This window comes from Leuciscus leuciscus (genome assembly GCF_965113295.1).
Source record: "Leuciscus leuciscus genome assembly, chromosome: 6".
NCBI classification, from domain to species: domain Eukaryota; kingdom Metazoa; phylum Chordata; class Actinopteri; order Cypriniformes; family Leuciscidae; genus Leuciscus; species Leuciscus leuciscus.
Window position 1 is genome coordinate 26677403 of NC_138730.1, and position 20521 is coordinate 26697923.

At 36.7% G+C, this 20521-nt stretch overlaps 1 long non-coding RNA gene across 1 annotated transcript; it reads left to right on the forward strand.

Annotated features, from left to right (window-relative positions):
• The first annotated feature begins 11590 nt into the window (after window positions 1-11590).
• Window positions 11591-20077, forward strand: LOC309500613. Its single transcript, XR_014206635.1, has 2 exons — window positions 11591-11923; window positions 19071-20077. It is a non-coding gene; the product is annotated as an uncharacterized lncRNA (long non-coding RNA).
• Window positions 20078-20521: the final 444 nt, after the last annotated feature.

The following is a 20521-nucleotide window of genomic DNA, read 5'->3' on the forward strand; positions in this document are numbered from 1 at the left end:
GATATAAATAAGCGCATTTAGAATAGCACAATATGTGAGAATGCAAAGTGAAACATTAAATCAAAAGTCTGGGTTGCATATAGTCAACCCATTCTCACTACCAAGGCGTCATAAACTGAAGCAAGGTCAAGCGCCCCCGGCGTCACCTGTGGCGTCAACAAAAGACGCGAATTTTATAGGAAATCGCGCTGAAATAGTCTCACATTGAACACATCGCGATATTTGGCATCAGTTCACGTGTGTCAGATGTTGTAAGTAGCCTAGTCGTAAATATGCTGTCCAATAATGTTTGATATAATGTATTTTCTGTTTGTCGATTTTAATCAGATTTAGCTCCCTCATTTTCAGTCACTACATTATATCTGTCATCTCCACGGAGGCATTGCGTTTCATTGCTTTCTATTTCAAAACACCTTACTAAACTAGAGTGATTAAACACAAGTTGTCACGTGACGTTTTATTGACCCTTTAATCAGTTAATCATATTCATATCAGGTTCAAAGTAGTGCAATTAGTTCCAAAGTGGTATTTGTAGTAGAAGCACAGTAAAAACAACATTTACCATGCTTTTACAACAGTAACCTTATAGTTTTACTGTGATATTTGTTGTAAATTAACAGTAACCACAAAACTTACCATGCTTTTACCATAGTATTGGTAGTTTTAATGTGATATTTGTTGTAAATGCACTGTAACCACAACACTTACCATACTTTTACCACAGTAAACTTAGTTTTACTGTGATAGGTGTGGTAAAACAACAGTAACCACAAAACTTACCATGCTTTTTTACCTCAGCAACTTTATTTTTACTGTGATAAGTGTAGTAGACAGTAATCACAAAACTTACCATGCTTTTACCACACTATTGGTAGTTTTAATGTGATATTTATTGTAAATGCACAGTAACCACAACACTTACCGTGCTTTTACCACAGCAACCCTAGTTTTACTGTAATGGGTGTGATAAAACGACAGTAACCACAAAACTTACCATGCTTTTTACCTCAGTAACCTTAGTTTTACTGTGATGGGTGTAGTAAAAGGATAGTAACCCTTACCATGCTTTAATGCCTAATAATTTAAAATCCAAAAATTGTAAGGTAAATTTGTTCTTTTTCCTTTAAACAATCCTATATATTATACATAATGATTTTTCTTTTCTCTTTTTTTTTAGCTGAAAAGACGAAAAGCTGCAAAGGCAAATATTTTCAATGGTATGTATCTTAATCAAACATTTTATCATGAATTTGTTGTTTCTTAAACCCTTTCTTACAAAAACCATAGCCCAATCAGTATGAACATAGCCTTAATAATTCTCAAGATTTAACAAGTTGTCAAATTCGTACGATACTTGTACATATTTGTATGTAATCCTGCAGCTTTTACTCCGGACTAAAAAGGTTATTCTATGGCATCGCTGTGAAACCCCCTTTTTGGTTCTTCCTGGCACCTTTATTTTTAAGAGTATACTGCTGTCATTCGCTACTGTCTCAATTCCTGTACATTTATCGCGATATTTGCAAATCAGTTACGCCTCTTCTTGGAAAGTAGTTGGTTGTCCCACACAATGTCAGAAAGTTTATATTAATTGCATTGCATTCTTTAAAATTATTACAAATTGGGCCCTGTCTGTTACACTGCAGATAACTGTCCCATTTGCATTTAAATTGTTATTTTTAAACAAGTTCATATAAATATTGCTTGCTATTAAAGACACACTTTTAATCATACCCACATATCAGTAAACTTACTACATACAGTAAATGCATTCAATGTTTAATTATCACACGCATCACACACATGACAAGCGTTGGCCAATAGTGAGCCTACGTTCTGACGTACAACCCAGAAGCGCTGAGCTGTTACACTACGTGAACTCACTCAGAGGCCTGCACAGAAGAAAATGAATAGTTGAATAAAGTCGTTATTATTGTTTGTTTTTTGTGCACAAAAAGTATTCTTGTCGCTTGATAAACTTAAGGAACTGTAGTCACTTGGACTATTTTAACGATGTTTTTAACTTTTCTGGGATGGCAGATATCGATTACCAGCAGCCTATGAAGGAGTGAGCCAGCTCTCAGATTTCATTAAAAATATCTTAATTTGTGTTCTGAAGATGAACGAAAGTCTTTCGGGGTTGGAACATCATGAGGGTGAGTAATTACTGACAGAATTATCATTTTTGGGTGAACTAACCCTTTAATTGTCCTTTGAGAGATCAACATCAAATGATGTACTACATATTACAGCATTGTTTCAATAATAGACATACCAATGGACTCGCGCACCTTTCTGTCTTCTTTGGGCACAAGATGTTTTTCAGTACGACATTTTTCAGTAGCTTGACAGTATGTCGGCTGTTTTTAAAAACAGCTTTTTTTTCCCCTCAGCAACAGGCAAATATTTCCAACAAGTAGCAGTGTAACATGACAAAAAGCCACATCGCTGTTTTTGTTACATTGTATTGCACATGTAAGCTTTACAATCAAGTGAGCAGAGGCCAAGGAGGTCCACAATATCTGTAGAAACAATTAAATATGTTTTCTTACTAAACATCACCCTCTCTCACCAATGCAGCCTTGGACTATCTTATTCATTTAATCAAATCAGTTGTTGAAATGGACACATTCTGCATTGTGAAAACAAATAAAATTTGTGAACATAAACACATCACAGGAGAATTCGTTTTGATTTTAAGTTTTAAATGAATGAAAATCCCCACCATAGTGTAATTTCCAACACATATCACATGATGCATTGCGTTTAATAGCATGTGGTGGAAACAATGGTGATGAATGGGGTTTTTGTTCATACAATGAATTATCAAGGTGGTTCATACAAAAAAAAATACAAAAAAATAAATAAATATATATATATATATATATAAGGCAAGTACATACAGTATCGGTCAAATGTTTTTGAAAGAAGTCTCTTATGCTCATCAAGCCTGCATTTATTTTATATACGTATACTGTATAGGCTGAACTATCCTTTAGATACATATGAAGTAATCTTTTCTATTAACGTCATCAATCCAGGAACAAGCACTCAGAGTGGTTCAATTCATTATGTAAAACTGTGTCTATATATCCGATGCACTAATACCTGTAAGATACATTACCTCTAATTGCCCAGCGTTATGTTGGCACATAGTTCTGAGGAGCATATTCAGAAGCCTAATATTCTAAGATACTAATTCATAATACCCAACACATAGTGTCTACATAACTTCCCTGTTAATGTGACTACCTTGTTAGTGTGGAAAAATGTCTCAGGGACTGCTCTTAATTAACATCACGACATTTTGTTACCATTGATGGTTTAGAGAAAAATAATTACCCGCGGATCAATTTATGTGTCATTCCAATTAATAAGAGGTGCAGTTATTACTGGCTGACTATATCTTTACCCATATACTTCTTTTCGGTTTAATTAAGAGAATGCGCTTGCTGTGGTTTCCAGTGTGCCATAAGTCACACGTCAACATGATGAGGACATGACAGCCTGTGGCCTCGGATGTGTTTAACATGGATTAATGGGTACCTGAACACATGTGCTGCGAAAAGCACTGCAAATCAGATGGCAGCCCATTGGAGATGGGTGTTAAGAGATTGATGTCACTAAAGCAACTTAGAAGATGCTTGATACACCAGGCTCTACATTGTAAAAAAATATTTTAAGTTTACATGAAAAAGACTGCAAACTATGGTTCTCCTACTATAGGGTGATGTATACTTTTTGTAAGTGAAAAAGAGCAAGTCATTTTACGAGTTAAAAAAATGTATAGTAAAAAAAACGTAAATTGGCATTCCCATTTCACTGAGACATCTCACATTTGAAGTTTTTTTTCCGTGAAATAACAGTTTCTTCTCCATTTTTTTTCTTCCTTATCCGTTATGCACATGATTAGGATGTTATATCCAATGTTTTTAAATGAATATTTATTTCATTATTTTATTGTTGTGCGTTGCCATGATGGTGATTGGTATTTGTGCGTATGACACTGACTGTATGCACCTTCAATATATTAGTATTTAGTATATATATTTTTATTTTGTTCATTAATGACCTCTGCGAAGTGTCTAAAGTATTACAGTTTTTGATGTTTGCCGATGATACCAACATTTTTTATTCTGGAAATAATCTGTTGGAAATTACAGAAAATATAAGTTCAGAAATGGGAAAAATTAAGAAATGGTTTGACAAAAACAAATTATGTTTAAATTGGGAGAAAACAAAATACATGATTTTTGGTAATTGTAAAAAGAATGAAAATGTAAGAATAGCAATTGAAGGAACTAAAATTGAAAGAGTTAATGAGATAAAATTCTTAGGTGTTATTTTGGATGATAAATTGAATTGGAAAGATCACATAGTTTATACAGTATTAAGAGTAACGTTTGTAAAAGTATTGGGGTCTTGTATAAAGTTAAAGATGTTTTAGACTATTCTTCATTGCATATGTTGTACAATTCCCTAATACTCCCATATTTTGGATACTGCACAGAAGTCTGGGGTAATACATACCCTAGTAACACAAAATCTCTGTTTTTGTTACAGAAAAAAGCATTAAGGATTATTACAAGACAGGCTATAGAGAACACACTCATAGTTTATTTGTAAATTCTGGACTTCTAAAATTCAAAGATTTGGTTGATTTGAAGATTTAGATTTTTATGTGGAAAGCTAAGCAGAGAGTTCTGCCTATGGTTTTACAAAATGTATTTACTCTTGTATCAGAGGAAGATGGCCATAGAAGGCAATATCATTTAAAAACTCTTTTCGCACATACTACACAAAAACAGATGTGTTTGTCTATTTACGGAGTTAAACTGTGGAACACCTTGGACTATGAACTGAAGTGCTGCAAAAGTGTTTGTAAATGTAAGGAAAAAATACAGGAATGTTACAAGAAAAATTATGACTAACACGCTTAAAATGATGATAATTAAGTGTAAAGATAGGTATTACTGAAAATGTTTGGTGTTTGGGGTGAGGATTGGGGTTGATCCATTTATAAAGCAGCTGTTATTTATTTATTTATTTGATGTGCACAAATAAGCGACAGGTACCATAAGATTTTCTTCTTCTTCTTCCTGTTCCTTTTTTTTATTCGTTCATGCACGAATGAATGAATGAATGAATAAACATTATACACCACCTGTGTGGTTTGGTGGTTGTCAGTGTATTTTAAAAACACAAAACATATCTTAGTACTTAAGGACGTTGGTATATCAGTTAATGAAATGTATGTTGTTTTTACTCTAAATTTAAAGTTGACACAAAGCGGAAGTTACAATAGTCTTTTTTCCCCTATATTTTGACGTATATCCAAGTGAAACAGCTTCTCGAACAAGAAAATATGTAGGGCGGGACTTGATTTTGTCCATTGGGAATTGATTGGATCATCATGGTTTGCTATTGCTGTGATGTGAAAACCTCATCAATAAACATGTCATCAGAGAAGAGAAGATATGTCACTGCAAGAGGGAGAAGTTATAATATATATTACATCCTGGTAACCACAGCTGCTGTTTTTTTTTTAACCAAACATTTTATAGATTTTTTTTTTTTTTTTTACCGTGTATCAAATGATACAATGCTTACTGGATAAATTATAAAGATTACTTAGCTGGTTTCCAGAAATAGGGGTAAAACACAACACTGACAGCTGTCAACACTCAAATGCTGAAAAACCGGGGAGCAGGACTGCTTAACAGACATAGCTATAACACTTGGCAGTCTCCCAAGGTGTAAGATTGACTACCAAACATGAACAACTGAGAGATCAACCCAGGAGAATTTGAGGCAGTTACATATTCAATAACGGCAGCAAAGTGTGAAAATACACACACACACACACACACACACACACACACACACACACACACACACACACACACACACACACACACACACACACACACACACACACACACACACACACACACACACACACACACACACACACACACACACACACACACACACACACACACACACACACACACACACACACACACACACACACACATTCAGTGCTTATATGGTGAGTCAACAGCAGCAGAAGTTGAACTTGTGTTGCGAGAACACTCGTGAAGGCTGAGAGGAGATAAGAAGGAGGGATATTATAGCTGTTTGCATCCTCTAAAGTTATCATTCATGATTTGGAGTCGTAGCATATTCATCTGTACCAACAAAGGTTAAAATGCCACCCTGCTCAGTCATCATGATGACATTTCACACGCAGAGACTCTCTTTTTCATGTGTCGCTCCGTCTGTATGGCTAATCCTATTCCAATTCTCTTGTGCTACTGTTGCTTCATTTACTCATTTTGTCTGGATGATCAGTCAGAGCACCATTGTCACCTATGCTGGGCAAGTCACATTTGCAATCTGATGACATTTCCTTTGTACTTTGATTATTTGCATGTAATGTAGTAAAATGGCATGACTAAGGCTAGTGCAATCAATGATGATGAAGTATCTAAAACCACATGAATTCCAACCCGACTGTTTTAAGCTGAAGTCACAATGTAGAAAATCAGATTAGAATCTTATTTATTTCCACATATTGGACCAAATAGAAATTGAACATCACAGATTCAATGCTTAGATTAAATTCAGGCTGCATTCATCTGTGATGTAAATTCAGTCTAATGGACCAAGGAGTAGATACAGTAATATTGATGGAAATATTGATGTGATAAAAAGTGTTTAGGGTGGTTTGGAGTTAAAGATACAGATGGAGGCTTTTTTCTGCCTCAAAGTTTTACAAAATAAACAATAAAAATAACAACAACAATAAATAATATATCGTCGCTGTTGGGCGGAAACCTTGTATGTCCAAATTTTGTCAATTTCATATTTTTTCACAAATCGATGCTATTGGTCAGTCCCCATGTGGTTCTGTTATTTTTACAAATTATTAACCAATCTAACGTGTTGAAAATAGCTTGAGAGCAAATCTCTTAACTCCATTGGACACTTCAACTGTCTGAGAATCCTCGTAACTCCACCTCTTCTTCACTCCGTGGCGGGAGCCTCCGTGGCATTTTGTCTCCTCAGGATTGAAAGTCGCAACGATTAAGAAATCCTCGTTGAGCAACACGTAAAGCAAGCCTTAACTCTGATTTTATCTGTGTTAAACTATGATATCAGTTATTCATGTAGGCTATTTTAAATGTCTACTTACTAGGTTTATTATTACTAGGCTTATTATACGTGTGCATTGAAGTTTTAAAATGTATCTAATATAATGCTTGAAATGTATAGTATAGTATTTTATAGCATCGCGTAACTAACTAAAAACAAACTTATTTTAAAAACAACACTTGAACTTACATCAGCGTGATAAAAACGACAGCAAATGAAAGAAACCACCTTTGGAAAAAAGATATTTGAAGTGTAATTTAATTGTTTAGTTGGTCTCACGTCCCGTTGAATAACACGGGGAGGCGGGGCTTATGACCTATACTAGGACCAGTCACCGGGGGGCGATCGAGACGTTTTGGCTTCACTTTTCAGGGCTTGTGCGGCACGCTTGGTCCGTACCATTCTTATCAATGACAGCGTAACCTCGTATCTCCCTGCTCCCAAGCATAGACAGTATATAAACTGGACACAGCGACCCCATAGGTTTCAACGGAGAAAAGTGAAGCAAATTAGAAGCACTCACTTCCTGATGGCTGAGCGCACTGCGCAGATTCAAACTAAGTTTGACGACGTAGATGTGACGTGAGCAACCTGTCTGACAGTTGTAAGTCTTCTAGTAGCTGTGCCATGAGAAATCTGAAACATTCCCTTCCGAATCTTGCAGAGACGGAGAGCGTGAGTAGGAGCTGTCCATGAGCTAGGAGCAGGAGCAACTTTATGACTCTCTATGGGCTTCTCCCTTGACTTTATCGGACTTTATGCCTCCACGTCCCCCCGATTGACTGCGAGCTTCTTCTCCTGTCTATACGGTAATTTCCAGAGAGTCGCGTGGTTATGACGCAATCGTTAGCCTACTTTTACAAAAACTGTTTCTACGGGGCCATAACGTAAGATACAAGGTAATGGAGCCTTTTATACATTGTCGTGTTTCTTACATAATCAGATGTAAAGTTATTCGCTGTCAAAGTGACGCCAAAATGAATGGGAGTCAATGGAATGCAAACAGCAGGTGATGGCTTGTTGGCCAATGGCGCCTCCCGGGGGTGGTACGGTTTTCGAGCGCTGGATTGACCCCCTGCTCCCAAGTCATAAATCTCGTATCTCCGATTAAACATGATTTTGGGGAAATGTTGTGTTAATGTTGGTATACAATAGTATATGATAGCAATATAAGGTATAATACCAACTTTAACGATACAATGTTTAATAACTCCAAAAATATGCAGTTTTTTTAATTTCCTGAAAAATAATGGTTTTGGAGATACGAGGACTCAGCCCGACAGCGACGATACAATAATGGAAATTCTAACTTTTCTTGTAATTGCAACTTTATATCTGACAATGTGATTTTATATCTTTGTTTTTTTTTCTAGTAATTCCAGCTTTTTATCTCACAGTTCATTGTCTTTCGCATAACTGCAATTTTATACCTCACAATGGTCTATTTTTATATTTTAAGATTTATAATTTAATGATGAGTACTGAAACACAACTTTTGATATCTCAAAACGAATAAAATATTTTACATTACAAGCATGTGGATCCTCGAGCACCATGCTTGTTGAGCATTTAATGACAAAACCATGAACATTAATAAGAAGTTGGAAGGACTTCAATAACCGCTTCAGCTCTTATGTGAGGCTTTCCATTACATGTCGAGCATGGCTGGAGTGATTTGCTCCCGTTCAAACACGGGCACTGATATTAAGCTTATTTCATAAAAAAGAATCAAATTCTAAAAATGAAATGAAAGCTAAATGTGTGTTGAATACCAATGAAACCTACACTGACAATAACACTTTAAACAACATCATATATTATAATCACGCAGACACTAAGAGCAGCACAGTGTTAAAGGCCAGCCAATAATGTAGCTCCCCAATGCCTCTGGGATGGAAACGTCCTTCAGTTAAGTCACATGATCAGGCGCTGGACCTTGACAAGTTTCTATCCAGCACTTATAACTTTCATATACTCTCTGACAAACTCTGTCACCGTAACCTCGGAGACCACACGAAGGCAAGGAGCGGAGAACAAAAGGCTTGAACTCAGACATCACAGGCAGGCAATGCAATGAAATATCTGCCTCGACACTGTGATGTTCTGTCAGAGAGAGACACGTCTCCCTCTCCTCCTTCATTTGGCTTCCAATACCTCTAGCAATCTCTTCCGCTTTCGCTTCCTCTCCTTGCTCTTTTGCCGTATACCCCAGAGCAGGCTGTCCTTCAAACTTATCAACGGGCGGCGCCGTTGTGAGCGAGGTAATTAAAAGTCAGCCGTATATCTGGGGAGAGATAAGTGCATCGCGACCAATGTGTAAAAATGTGGGGTCGGGATAATGAGGGGTTGGGGACTGTTGGGCTGGTTTTAATCAGGGGGACATTCGCAGCTAATTGGAGATGAGCTGAACTGGCTCAACCTGGAGAGACACATCAACATGCTGGAGCTAACTGTCCCTCAGGACACATGAGAACGTCACAAGCCTCCCTGCCCTTTCTTCTATCTTAATTGCCATATTGAGTTATGTTAATCATTTCCTTTTCTTGTTAAAAGGTAGTTTTTCCCAACTAATTCAAAGTTGGCAGATGCTGTGCAGGGTGTTGTGAGTTTCAAGACTCAGAGAGAAAATATGGCTAATTTATAGCAGCCCCAGTGATGCAGGCACAACAACACAGTGGCAGGGATGGAGTCGATTGGCCCTAATGAGAAAGCCGAGGACAGATAATAAACAAAACCACAAAATGCAAATAACCAACTCAGATCTTAGTCAATTAGTTACAAACGCAGGCCTTTGGTGTTTCGCCTTTTCATGCTGGTCCCTTTGCTGAGGTAAATCTTTACATGGATATACAGCTGAACATGCATATTTTTATTCCCAATATAAAAACATACATTTCGCTGTACTGTTACGACTTCAAATAACTTACTATTTATTACTCTCTTCCCCCTTTCACAGATACGTAAAACCTACATAACTCATAGCACTGTAATTGTCCTTCATGTGACTTAAGCAAAGAGAATCACAAGCTCTTGGACGTGTTGCAAATGTGGAGTCCAGCCTCAGTGCGCTTTTCCTTGGCAAGGAGACAGATCTTTGCGTGAGCTGAGAGAATATTTAGAGGCATCCAGACATGGCCAAAGCTCTAATGATCAGTCTGCAGCTCACCTTGCCTGCGGTCTGACAAATAAACGTCACCCTTATTATTCTGACAAATGTCCTTTGTCATCTCTCTCTGACACACGCTCCTTCTGCAGGCAAGGAACGATAGATAGCGTTTGAAAACATGTCACTACATGTCATTCAGTGTTTGGTTGGCAGGGACAGGATGGATTGACTCATACGCGGTATAAATTAGCCTGCTATGCAAATGATGGGAACTCTCTTGTGGTCACGTTAAAGTAAAAGTTCATCCAAAACTGAAAATGATCCCATTGTTATTCACCTTCATGTCATTTCGAGCCTGCAGTGGTCTTGTATTGCCCTAAAGGGGATTATTTTGTGATAATGGCCAGATAATTGTACATTATCCAGCTTATTACTCACCAAATGGACATTAAATATTTATTTAAAAATTAAATTAATTTATAATTTTACCGGTATATTGACGTAAAGCTTCTGCTAATAAATAAAACAGTCCATTACAATGTGCAAAACAATCGGCCTAGTAACAAGACGAACACTTCAACAGTATATCAGTAATATTAAAGTCCACGCGAACTGGAAGTTATAACCGACTTCCCTACTGCAACATATTTCCAAGTGAAACTAGATATAGAAAATGATGCCATCAGAGAAGGAACACTAATACAGAGGGGAAGCAAACTTTCAGATTTTGACTAGTTTATGAAGATTATTTTTCCCCTGTGGATTAACTTGCCCAGATTAGTTGTTCACCACAAGACTAGCAATGCGTGCTAACAGAGTAAATAGGATCAGTTTTTTTTTTCATGCAGACTTTAATATACTGAAGTCATCTGAGTTCATTTTCATTTATAACAGAGATGCAAGATGGCGTCAATCGCGCTTGTATGAAACAATGTATGAAAAGATGTTTCAGAGACCCGGATCAGCGGACTACGGCATTGCTACGGAAAGTGGTGAGTAGTAGGAAATATTGATTCGTTTGACCAATCAGAATAACGATCCCAGATTCACAGAAGAGAACCATTGTTTCATACTGTTGTGGTGCTTTGTGGGAATATAACAATTCAGAAATACTGTAGTTTTTTAACAAAACCCTTGGAGCTGGCAAAAGTCTGTCGGATGACGCAAAATGACGTATAAATGGACAAAATAAACGGGTAGATCTGCAGGGTGCAGGTAACATGGAGAAAGAGTACACACTGTTCATTTACATACTGACATGAAACTATACAATGCTGGTTTAAAACAGGCAAAACATTTCCTTTAAGTTCAGTAAAGATCATTTAAACTGTTAAAGGGGTGGTATAATGCCCTTTTCACAAGAAGTCAAATAAGTCTTTGATGTCCCCAGAGTGTGTATGTGAAGTTTTAGCTCAAAATACCCCACAGATATTTTTATATAGCATGTTAAAGTTGTCACTTTTTGAGGGTGAGCCAAAACTAATAGTTTTTGTGTCTGTCCCTTAAAATGCAAATGAGCTGCTGCTCCCGACACAGTGGGCGGAGCTTCAAGGGCTCGTGTCCTTTTACCTCACACACACATGCACTGAAAATTTCTAAAACTTTGAGACTTTTATGTTCAAACCGGAGTCAGACAATGATGGAGAGACTCAAGAAAAAGTGACAACATGTAGAGCAATAAGACATTTTTGAATGGTTAGTTAATTAATTTATGTAGCTTATGTGTAGTTATCTTCTAGTCATTGATTAGCATATATTCTATCATGATAATCTATAAATTGCGTTCCCGGGGGCGGGGTTTATGTACATTTTAGGGTTTGTGATGTCACTATAGTGTCACTAATGTCGTTTGCTGTAGTCCTTAAAAAACGATTTCTTAAAAAGCAAATATCTCCCTTTGCTTTGAACTTTGAGCATTGTAACTTTGCAGATGTTGTTCATGCTCAAACAGCAACATTACACACTAACTAAAATGAAAAAAGTGAAATCATAATCAACCACCCTTTTAAACACGTTTTTAAATGTAAGAACGTGCTCTTAACAAAGAATGAAAAATTCCCTTTGGCATCAGAAGAAGTAGCAAATGTAGTCAGGTGAAATTGACAAACCTACTCTTTTCCCCAGATTTGTGTGTTTCGTGGCTAAAGGCTCCTGGGCAGGTTATTTAAGCACACTGTTCTGCATTGATGTTTAATTTCCTCTCATTAGAACTATCCACGTGTCTGGGTGCTGCAGTGGTTTTATTTGACTGCAGGGACTGTTTGATGGGATAGAGTGTCTTGCCAAAATTGCCATTCATTAGTAAACAAACTATTTACCCTGAGCACATAAAAGACACCAGTTAAAGCCACAGCCGATGGCATGAATCAAAATCCGATAGGGTAGATCTATCAAAAGCGCACTGGCTTCCTTTAATCAGTGGTGTTTTCAGTGTGAAAGCAATCAAGCCTTTACACACTCCACCACTGGTAATTAAAATAAACAGACTGTACACAAACTGAACCTCTCACAGAAAACCAGGGACAGATGAGTTCAGCCTAAATGAGTATGAGTACCGCCTTCCGCTTCTTTTTTTAATAAAGCTAAATAAGTTTGTCTTTTATTTCTCCATTGTATCACTTATTTAAGCATAAAATGTAAGCATGCATAAGAAGTCTGCAGATTCTCACACAAGTCCCAGAGAAAACAGCATGCTTTAAAATGCCTGATTTAAAAAGATAAATGCACAGATCCAACATTGCACTATTTGAAATTACACTGAATAATATTGGAGGCTTTGAAGGCTTTAAACAAATGCCTGTTGTGACTGCATTCAATCCTGGTGAAAGGCTGAAAAATATTTGACTCAAAACTACAGCAATCAGCAACGTTGTGCTATAGGGCCATAACTCATGATCAGAAACAACCATTTTAGTAAGGTATGGGATGAAAAACACAGAATCTGTCATTTAACCTTAGGCAATCTCCTCCAGTCAACGCTGATTTAATTCCCGCTCCATCAAGCACACGTTTGCAGCTGACTGACCGTCAAAATCAATGAGGCCTACTTGTAAAGTCTACATCGGTTTCCACTGTCTACCAATGTTTTATTTATTTTTCTGCCATTTGTTATGCATCAAACGGGAGAAAGCTGAAGGAGCCGATGACTGAAAACAAACTCTCCAATGTCTATCAACATCAACATCATGCTTACATGACCTAAGCTACTCTATATTGCTCTGACACTTCAGTTCATGAGCACGGTGAACGGTCTTAACTGACTCTTTGATATTTGTTGATTTGGAGCAACATTACTTCGGGTCAGAAGTGTCTTGGTCTATTAACCCAAGAGTCAGCCGTTCAATTCTGGGAAAATCTGTTAAGTAACAGTTCAGTGATTCAGAGACTTCTCTCTTTCTCTGCTCCGTGAATCTGTCATGTCTAAGCCAATAGAAGCTTTATTTATTTTATTTTTTTTACTTGCAGCAAGACAAAAGAGTATGAAATAGTAATTGAGTGAAGATTCACATTTTGCTATGGATGGTTCTAGATCAATTTTGGTGCGAAAAAGAGATGCCATTAGCCAACGTAATATACAATATCAGGGGCAACGAAACTGCGTGGGTTGCAGAATGACTGCCATCCTAACCCCGTAGAAGAATGCAAAGCATATCTTGTAATTATTTTATTGTCTCCAGTTATTTACAGGTCAGTTTGGACGTTGCTGTCACGTAACTGAATTAAACACGCAATAATGAATAATTAATGGATATTACACATGGATGAGAACTTCATTATTCGAATATTGCCTAAACATCACCTATTACTTGCAAATTACATCATTAATCTTTCATAAACATGCTATGGGAGTTTCAGAAAGGGCATCATTGACATTTACAAAGATTCCTCCAGGAATTACTGGGGTGCAGGAGTGTAGATTCGGATGTGAATTTAAATTTTCTCATACATATCACCATGCCAATTATTATGGAATATTACATGTTGCTGCTGTTCGAACAAGCTTATTTATCATTCAAAGCAGTCTTATATGGATAAATCTCCCAAGCAATGTTGTGTTAAAATCATCTGGCTGTTTTCAATTACTTATATGATATGAGTTTTTTCCAGCTTTAAGTAGAGCTAGGATTTTGTATGATGTCAACAGGCTAATTACAGAAAGAACATTGAAATATGAAGATGAGTATTCACCAACAATTATCACCGCAGTGTTATTGTTTCTGAGCTGATGTTAATTACTTCCAAGAATAATGCACCGGACAGATCAAAATGATGTGGGTGTTGAATGAATTCCATCACGAATAAACGTCAATCATTGTGTCATCTGCTCTCGTGATAATGACAGACATAATGAATGAAGACATTCATCTGTAAGATTCTCATAGGGCTGTAAATATTGCATGACATTATGTTTGCATCTGAATTTTTGGATCTGTAGTCTTCATCATGATATTGGAAGTGTGGATAAAGATTGAAAATAAATGAAAGAAAAACAAGCAATGCATACACTTGAAAAAAAGAAAAATGTCAAAACAGGCAATAAAGATATCAAAATCAATAAACTACAAGCAAACAAAAGGTCATGATGAGGAAAGATTCATTTCATACAAACACACTAAACACACAAATATAACACTTTCTGAAGTTCTTAATTTGAGTGAATTGTTTATAGCAAATGGATGTTTTTTTTTTTCAAATCTTTTTTGTTTAAAAAAACTCATGTTTTACTCTTTAATTTCAGTATAGTATATACTATATTATACAATGTTATACTATACTATATATAGTATAGTATATTATATACAAGTGTATTACCTTTACTTTTTTTTTTGGGTGGAAATTATGGCCAACTGCCATAATTTTTTATTATGTTTTTATTTAAATGTTTTATTTATTGAAATGTTATTTATGAAATTGTTTTTATTTATATATATATATATATATATATATATATATATATATATATATATATATATATATATATATATAAATTGTTTATAAATATGCAACTACAAATTACCATATAGTTTTAAATATGTAATATGTCACATTTTATAATGGTTATTCATAGTTGAAGAATAGTCTGGGTTGAGGACAAGGGTAAAACAATAAAAACGAGGGAATCATTTGAAAAGTACCAAAAATAAATGATGAGCATAAAAAGTCTCCCAGCCAGTTTTAACGTGACCTTCACGAAAAGAAAGGAAAGTTTAAATCCGTTAGTTTTAATCAAAATCAACCACTGAGACATACAGTACAACTAAATCTTCACCTGAGTCTGGCAGCATGCTATACCCATTCTTAGTGCAGTGGTTGTAATCAGCCGTGTGAAACCAGAGGAGGCCTGATGTATTCTGTCCCCCATGGCTGAAGGAACTGCTAGGAAGGCTTCATTAGCATGTTGATTGCACACAGAACAGTGGTTAAGCAGCTACTGAGCCATAATGAAGCCAGGTTATGGTGAAGGCATTGAACCACCCAGTCTAGAGGCGACCAGCAGATCCGCTGAGCTGCTTGTTGGAATCTGATCAAAACAGGCCCACGGGTCACCAACTCCCCCATCATCCCTTTAATTAATTAGCCTAGTAACTGCTCTTACTTATTACAGCTAACTGTCACTAGATGTTACATTTAAGCTATCCGATGTGAAAAAAGTGAACATGCCAAGTATTAATGCAATGTGGATTATGTGAAAAAGTTGAAAAGCAGTTTGTTGGCACATCAAAATGAAATGTATTTATGATTATAAGCGACTGTGTCATTATGTTTATTTATACTTGCACCCAGATTATTTTTCTCCCCTGACACTCCTTTGCCAAGAGTAAAATTGACAAACAAAAAGCGAAACGTCTTTGAAAAGGTGGGACAAGTCACCAGGAAAAGTTGTAAATGACTATAATCACGTCTAATAGACGACGACTGCTTGGCAGGGGGCTTTGTATCAAAAGACTACAGAGGATTTTGTTTTATAGCCTCTATAATGCCAGGATAAAAATCACGATTCAGTCAATCAGACTTAAAACGGAGGAGAACAGTTCATCACCAGTGACTAAATGCTAATGTGCTAATCCAGAAAAAAGTCCCCATGATACTGAAAAAAAAATGTCATAAATAAATACAAGAAAAAAGATATTTGGTTAAATCCATTGATTACAGGTAGCTTCTGATGTTGGTTTCAAATTTCTTACCTTTTATATACATACATATATGTATGAAATCTGCATAAGGCATTGTCAACATGACTTATAGTTTTATTCCTTTTTTCTAAACAGATCACAGACCCTTAACTGAATACTTGATAGAACAAAGCACTGTTATTCAGTGTTACACAGCAACAGACCACTTTAGGAAAATAGAAATTCAAAGAGCTATAATCTATACCACGGTACTTCCAAAGAATTCTTTGCATGCTAGATGACAAAAGATGAAAATATGCCGTCACGTTGCACACTCTGACAGCAGTTGTTTACTTAGGGGAGGTCATGTGTAATGCATGATCTTAGATGAATACCCAGTTGTCCTCCTCATCAGCATTCAGTATCACTTGTCTAACTCTCAGTTTCTATCATAGTGTGGATACAACAATGTGGGGATGTTTCCTTTTTTACTGCTAAGCTGCAATTAACACAAAATAAATCCAAAGGCACCCCATGCTATTAAAGATCACAGCCATTGAGCTGAGTTCTTTCCAATAAAGATGTGCTGAAAATAAAGATCAGCAGAGAGATATCAAAGCGGATGCCTACTGTGAAAGCTGCATGAATTATTTTTTCACTAATTATCATTGTGAAGACTGGCTCTTGTTTCCCTATTGTTTAATTTACAGTAACAGTGAGGAGTCTATTGAGACCCAAAATCTCCCTTAGAAAAGACATACAAGGATAACCTTTTTTTTTTGGGGGCTCGTTCTTCTTATATCATTACTTCATGATGGGACTGTAGGGAGCTAATCTAATTAAATATTTTTTCTTTTCATCCTTATATGGAGAATCAATGAAGGTAAGCGCTGCATTAAATATGACCCATCGCTTCATACATAATTTAGATAGTTATCAATAGTATGTTTGTGCTTTTACTAGTTGGTACACCGTGGATGAAATCAACAAGAAAGCGTTATGTTAATGTTTTTGTACGTACTTGAGCTGTTTTTGAGAGAAGCACCAGAACTTTTTTTTTTCTTCTAAAAAATAACTACTTGCAAATCATATATTTTACAAAAATACACACTGCAGTTATGTCAAAAAAAGAAAAAAGAAAAGGTAAATGTAGATCACACTCCGCAAACTCGTACAATATTAATATTGAACAGATTTTATGCAGGTAAACTACTATTACTGTTGAAATTGGATGAAAAATGATATTCTGTGTATGTCATTGAGGCTGTTGTATAAGTGGCCGTAGTCCCCATGTGGCACAGAACCGGAGTCAAATTTATTATTACTATCACACAGCATGTCCTTTCCCTTGTACTTTAGCTGATCCTTGGCCTGTATTTGCATTGCTAATTCTGCTCTTGTCTCTCTCTCGGCTCCTCTGTGATAAATCAGCTGAAGCAGATGGTCTTTAATTCCGCTGTTGAGTCATTTGCTTGTTTTGAGGCTTTTTCTTATTCAAGTCCTGCGCTGTAACTTTCACGACTGTGCATCCGGTGCTTTATAAGCAAAGGGTACAGACAAGTGTGGTTTAACGCCAGCTGAAAACAGTAAAAATAATGCAACGGTCTGCATGAACTTTACAAAAAAATGTTTTAAAAATGCTTAAACTGCTAAAATAACTAGTTTTATCAAAGTCAAAAATATGATGGAAATTGAATCCATTATGTTACACCAATGAGAGTAATTTTAAGGGTCCGGTAACAACTACACTCGTATTAAGTGGATGTTCTTAAAGGGTCATGAAAGCCTGAACCAATTTTTTTGAGATTTTAACAGAGGTATGTGTGTTGAACACCATTGAAGACAATGTTAGCATCTGTTAGATTTAATAGTAGGGGGAAAATGGTTAAATCTTAGTTTTTTCCCGCTATTTTTGTCTTCCGGGGTTTAAAATCTTCATCGTGTCCACGTCACAGGCTGTGAGGTGGCAGAGCACTGTAGTACTTTGATGACTCCTCTGTGTCTCATAATTATTCATTATCCAATGAGAAGACACTGTCTCTTAATTATTCATGAGACCATGTGGATCTTTCCAATGACAGACATGTCAAATATGTCAGATATCGCGTAGTAGATGAGAGAGGCAATCATGGGACGCAAGTGTTTGTTTTCGTAGTGAAAAAGTTCCAGTGCATTGCATATCTTTCCCCGCGATGCTGCCAGGGCTAGACTCTGGCTGCGGGCGGTTGGTTGGCCATCAACCACGGACACATCTAAACTATGTGTGAGTAGCAAGCATTGTTCACCTATGCAGGTTGCGACTTGCGAGTGATGAGGTACCAAGTCCCAAGGACTTTTCTATCCCTTCAGAGGTTTGTATGTGTCTAAAATGTAACCCTGACCGTTTTTACTTGCCTTTTGTTAAATAAGCACTCGTTATTAAAATTTAGATATTTCGATAATACCTCAATTGTACTTGTATTATGCTTAATTCGTATAAATTTCTATGTCACTGTCCATCTTTATTATGGGGGCTCAGGGGGCGCGTAGATAGGCTATGTAAGGAACGGTGTTTTACATTTTTTTTTTATTAATTATTTTCACATATATGTATTTATAGTGTGTATATAAACAAATATATATTTTATAATGACATTATAATTATACATGTACATTAATATGTTTTAAATACAATTACGATTACTGTAGGCCAGGGGTAGGCAACCTAAGGCACGCGTGCCAACACTGGCACGCGGAGGGTTAATCGCTGGCACACAAGCAAATGCGAGAGAAGTGTATTTATTTCATTCAGATAAAGTAGTCTAGTTTTATGCCGGTCATGCACTCGGGCTCCCCATGATTAACATCGCGCAACATCAGCATCACACGTGCACACGGAACGCACATGTAGGAAACCTCGTGAATTACGGCCGTTTCACGCATATTTTTTTCGGCGTACATGTTAATCCACACCGGGAGCAGGGGCAGCGCGCGAGCGCCCAACAGGAGCGTCGCGTGAGCAGCAGTGAAGCAGGGGTTTCGCCGCCGAGTCTATTTTGTCTGCGCTGCTCACGCTCAATTTAAAGCCCCCTTTCACACAGAGATTCCAGAAAATACACGGATAAAGTGACCCGAGATTTATTTGACCCGGGTTCGTTTGATTTTGGTTCATTCACACTGCCAGTGATTTTCCGGAATCAGAGAGTGCGTTCTCACACAAGCCGTACAAATCCTGTGAAGACACGTGACATCGATGTAACTTAAAATGTCTTAAGTTTGCCTAGAGCTGCGATTTCTCTCTCTGATTCGATCATAAACTTGCGCATAACGTATCGTTTCACAGCTGGCGAACGATCCCGGCTTCAGCGTCATCACTACGACACGGCATTATTACGGCTTTCGTTCACACAGGACTCTTTTCGTTCCGGGACTTAACACGGCAATGTTACTAGGTCCCCAACCCGGCATCAATCCCGGGTCGTGTTTGCATTCACACAGAAGGCAAAGCGCTGTGCGCTGGGTTCAAAGCGCTGTGTGAAAGGGGCTAAAGTGAAAGCACACTTTTGATGGACAAAATAAATATGATTCCAAACAAAAGTGCCCAAAATGCACAGAATGTGCATGTCTAGTGTGTTTTAACAAGAACTGGATTAGGTTATGTCAGAAAAGAAAATTAAGACTCAAAAATATTTATATAAAATTTACCCATTTAAACTTGTTTTTATTATTCAGTTTGGGTAAAAGGATATGGTATTTTATATATATAAAAAATATATATAGCCTAGAAAACAAATATTTGTGTGTGCTGTAAAGTAGTTAGAAAAAATTAAATCGGAATCGGCTAAAAAAATAGGTATCGGCAGGTCAAACTCAATGAAAAATCGGAATCGGCCTAGAAAATTGTAATCGGTGCATCTCTAGTTAGGAGTTATAAATATTATTAAATTGTCTATCTAAATCTAAAACAAATTTCAAGAGAAATATTTACATTTCTGTACTATTTCTGTGTAAGCCATTATGAAAATGTAAAATGTTTGTGTATTTATATGAGTGTATATATATATATATATATATATATATATAGGCTATGTGTGTGTTGTGGCACAGTGATGAACTTGGAAACTTAAAAATGGCACTTTATGACAAAAAGGTTGCCGACCCCTGC